This window comes from Mandrillus leucophaeus, unplaced genomic scaffold (assembly GCF_000951045.1).
Source record: "Mandrillus leucophaeus isolate KB7577 unplaced genomic scaffold, Mleu.le_1.0 Scaffold1067, whole genome shotgun sequence".
Lineage (NCBI taxonomy): Eukaryota > Metazoa > Chordata > Mammalia > Primates > Cercopithecidae > Mandrillus > Mandrillus leucophaeus.
Genome location: NW_012098843.1, coordinates 248194 through 252802, shown reverse-complemented (window position 1 = coordinate 252802; position 4609 = coordinate 248194). Strand labels below are relative to the sequence as shown.

The 4609-nt window shown below is 36.1% G+C and overlaps 1 protein-coding gene across 1 annotated transcript in view; it reads left to right on the top strand.

The window, feature by feature from the left end:
* HINT3 (histidine triad nucleotide binding protein 3) overlaps positions 1-4609 on the top strand; it is a 19627-nt gene that overhangs the window by 11286 nt on the left and 3732 nt on the right. The gene's annotated exons all lie outside the window — the stretch shown is intronic.

Sequence of the window (4609 nt, the reverse complement as noted above, 5' to 3'; positions counted from 1 at the left end):
GCCTCCCAAAGTGCTGGGATTACAGGTTTGAGCCACTGTGCCTGGCCTATTTTTATGACTTTTTAAATGATGGACTTTCTTGACTCTGAAATGAAAGGTGCTATGAAAAATTATAAACAAACAAGTTATGATATGACAAATGAGCTCATATTGCCTTATGGTGACATCATGTTGATATCTGCCTTAGAGTCTCCTGTGAAGATAAATTAGCACCAAAATTTAATTATGAGTTTTTAGTGATGAACTTCTAGCTTCTGAAAAGGAGATTCTGAATCTTGTCTATTGAGGATGATTGCTCATTTTCCTACTCATGCCTTCTGTGACTTGTCACCTATCATTTTCTAAGACATTTCTAAGCTCACTTCAAATCTGCCTTTAAAAAAGATAATTTCAACTTTTATTTTAGATTTGGGGGTACATGAGCAGATTTATTACATGGATATATTGTGTGGTGCTGCGGTTTGGGATACAAATGATCTGTCACCCAGGTAGTGAGCATAGTACCCAACAGTTAAGTTTTCACCTCTTGCCCCCATTTTTCTCTCCCACTTTTAGTAGTCCCCAGTGTCTATTGTTGCCATCTTTTTGTCCATGAGTACCCAGTGTTTAACTTCTCCTTATAAGTGGGAACACGGAGTGTTTGGTTTTCTGTTCCTGTGTAATTCACTTAGGATAATGGCCACCAGCTGCATCCATGCTGCTGAAAAGATTACTTCATTCTTTTTTATAGCTGCACAGTATTACATGGTATATATGTACCACATTTTCTTTATCTAGCCTACTGCTGATGGGCACCTAGGTTGATTCCATGCCTTTGCTATTGTGAATAGTGCTGTGACTCACATACAAGTGCATATGTCTTTTTGGTAGAATAATTTGTTTTCTTTTGGATATATACCCAGTAATGGGATTGCTGGGTCGAATGGTAGTTCTATTTTATTTTTTTTGAGGAATCTCCAAACTGCTTTCCACAGTGGCTGAACTAATTTACATTCTCATCAGCAGTGTGTAAGTGTTATGTTTTCTCCTCCGCCTCACCAGCATCTGTTATTTTTTTACTTTTTAAAAATAGCCATTCTGATTGGTGTTGAAATAGTATCTTATTGTGGGTTTGATTTGCATTTCCTGATGATTAGTGATATGGAGCATTTTTTTCATATATTTGTTGTCCTCTTGTATGTCTTCTTTTGAGAAGTGTCTGTTTATGTCTTTTGCCCATTATTTCATGGTGCTTTTTGGTTGTTTAATTGTTTAATAACTATTTACAGATTTGGGATATTGCACCTTTGTCACATGCATAGTTTGCAAATACTTTTTCCCATTATGTAGGTTATCTGTTTACTCTGTTGATAGTTTCTTTTGCTGTGCAGAGCTCTTCAATTTGGTCCCACTTGTCAATTTGTGTTTTTATTGCAGTTGCTCTTGAGGACTTAGTCATAAATTATTTCCCAAGGCTGATGTCCAGAATGGTGTTTCCTGGGGTTTCTTCTAGGATTCTTATAGTTTGAGGTCCTAGATTTAAATCTTTAATCCATCTTGTGTTAATTGTATATGGTGAAAGGCAGGGGTCCAGTTTTATTCTTCTCCATATAGATAACCAGCTATCCCAACACCATTTAACTGAATATGGCGTATTTTCCCATTGCTTATTTTTGTCAACTTTGTTGAAGATCAGATGGCTGTAGGTGTGTGGCTTTATTTCTGGGTTCTCTCTTATGTTCTGTTGGTCTATGTGTCTGTTTTTGTACCACTCTCATGCTGTTTTGGTTACATAGACTTATAGTATAGCTTGAAGTTGGGTAATGTGATGCCTCAAGCATTGTTCTTTTTGCTTAGGATTGTCTTGGCTACTTGGGTTTTTTAGTTCCACATGAATTGTAGAATAGTTTTCCCTAATTGTGTGAAAAATGATGTTGGTAGTGTTGAATCCGTAGATTGCTTTGGGCAGTATGGCCTTTTTTAACAATACTGATTCTTGCAGTCCACGAGCATAGAATGTTTTTTCATTTGTTTGTATCATCTATGATTTCTTTCAGTAGCATTTTGTAGTTCTCCTTGTACAGATCTTTCACCTCCTTGACTAGCTGTATTCCTAGGTATTTGTGTGTGTGTGTGTGGCTATTGTAAATGGGATTGTGTTCTTGATTTGAGACTCTCGGTTTGAATGTTATTTGTATTTGGAAATGCTACTGATTTTTGCACATTGAATTTGTATCCCAAAACTTTACTAAAGTCATTTATCAGTTCCAAGAGCCTATTGGTGGAGTCTTCAGGGTTTTCTAGGTATAGACGCAGATTGTTGGTGAGGAGAGATAGTTTGACTCCTTTTCCTATTTGGATGCCTTTTATTTCTTTCTCTTGCCTGATTGCTCTGGCTAGGACTTCTGAAATCTGGAAAGGCTTTGTCATGAGGTTCTGGAATTAGTTTGATCAATATTTTAAGGTAGCCTACATGATAGATCAGTTGCGCTAGATTTTTAAAAGGTAAGAAACCACTTTGATGGAAAACCTTGATGTGTAGTTCATTAATATTTAGGCTAGTGAATTAACTAACAATTTTTCAACTGTTGATTCTGAATACAGCAAAGTTCCTTAGTCATTTGAAGTTCTATCAGTACATTTGAGAACATATATGATTTATAACTACAGGGCAGCATTTGAACTTATAACAATTAGGTCCAATTTAGATTTACCTGATTGAAACATTTCATCTTTCTTATTAAAAGTTTTAATTTTCATTCTTGTAGTTATTTCTTAGATTTCACACTTTAGCTTTTTAGGAATTTTTCAATTTATATTCAGCAGAAGTGGACAATAGAGGCTGTTATAACTAGTTTTTATAACTGTTACAAATGAAATGTCACTAATTTTGAAGCAGCTGGTAGGTATTTGGGATTCCATTACATTTTCCTCTTTGCTTTTGTGTTATGTTTGAATATTTCCATACTAAAAGTTGTTGCAAATTAATAATTTTTATATAATTGATAAAGTTGAGGAAATAATAAGCATATGGAAGAGTTCAAGAACACTATCAAGGAATATGACTATAATTGACATTTATAGAACTCCACTTAAATATAGTGTACGTTTTTTAAAAAGCATATGTTCACCAAAGTTGACCATATTCCGAGCAATAAAATACAGCTCAATACATATCAAATGACTGAAATCTTATAAATATGTACCATTACTGGGTATATCCCCAAAGGATTATAAATCATGCTGCTATAAAGACACATGCACACGTATGTTTAATCCGGCACTATTCACAATAGCAAAGACTTGGAATCAACCCAAATGTCCATCAATGACAGACTGGATCAAGAAAGTGTGGCATATATACACCATGGAATACTATGCAGCCATAAAAAAGGATGAGTTCATGTCGTTTGTAGGGACATGGATGCAGCTGGAAACCATCACTCTCAGCAAACTGTCACAAGAACAGAAAACCAAACACTGCATGTTCTCACTCATAGGTGGGAATTGAACAGTGAGAACACTTGGACACAGGAAGGGGAACATCACATACCAGGGCCTGTTGTGGGGTGGGGGGAGAGGGGAGGGATAGCATTAGGAGATATACCTAATGTAAATGACGAGTTAATGGGTGCAGCACACCAACATGGCACTTGTATACATATGTAACAAACCTGCACATTGTGCACATGTACCCTAGAACATAAAGTACAATAAAAAAAAATATGTTCTCTAAAGGCAATAGAGTTAAATTAGAAAAAGAACAAATTCCAAAAAAAGACATACTCTGGCTTGAAGTAATTTGGAGCTTTTTTTGGACTCTATGGTACTAGCTGGCCTAGTCTTGGAAGACTGGCAGTCTCCCAGCTCACACCTGACTTAGAGAAGTAAACATTAACAATAATTTTGTAAGTCTCAATATATCAGCTATCCTCTGTAGATGTTTTTACTTCTTTGTCTTTCAAGGATTACACCATTTAGAAACTATGGAGACCTAATATTTGGCATTGTGCTTTGAAGATCCCAGGTTACCAAAATTTTTCTGGTGGAGGGGTTTATTCCCACCTGAAGGCCATAAAACACCAAGAGAAGAAAGATGATAAAGGAGATGGAATTTGGAAGCCAGAGTTGTTATACAAAGTTTTGGCTAGTCAAGGATAGGCTGACTGCAAGGGATACCATATCCTTAATTTGGGCTCAAAGACAAATTCAAAATTTTCTTGTCTTATTAAATCAAACAATTTCTGTTTAATTACTTGGTCTTCCTGATGAGAATGAGTCCTCATATGATCAGATGTCCTAAATAGCCTGCTGTCCTAAAGTCTACCTATCTGTGAGATTTTGTGATAGTGATGTTGCACTGGGGCTCAATTTGAAACTTTATTTCAGTTGTTGATAAGCAAACTTCTCAGTGACTTAAAGCTACTGAATGTCTTTATTTTTTATTTTATTTATTTATTTTTGAGACAAGGTCTCACACTGTTACTTAGACCTGAGTGCAGTGGCGCAATCATAGCTCACTGCAGCCTTGACCTCCTGGGCTCAAGAATCCTTCTGCCTCCACCTCTTGAGTAGCTAGGACTATAGGTGTGCACCATCATGCCTGGCTACCTTTTTTTTTTTTTTTTTT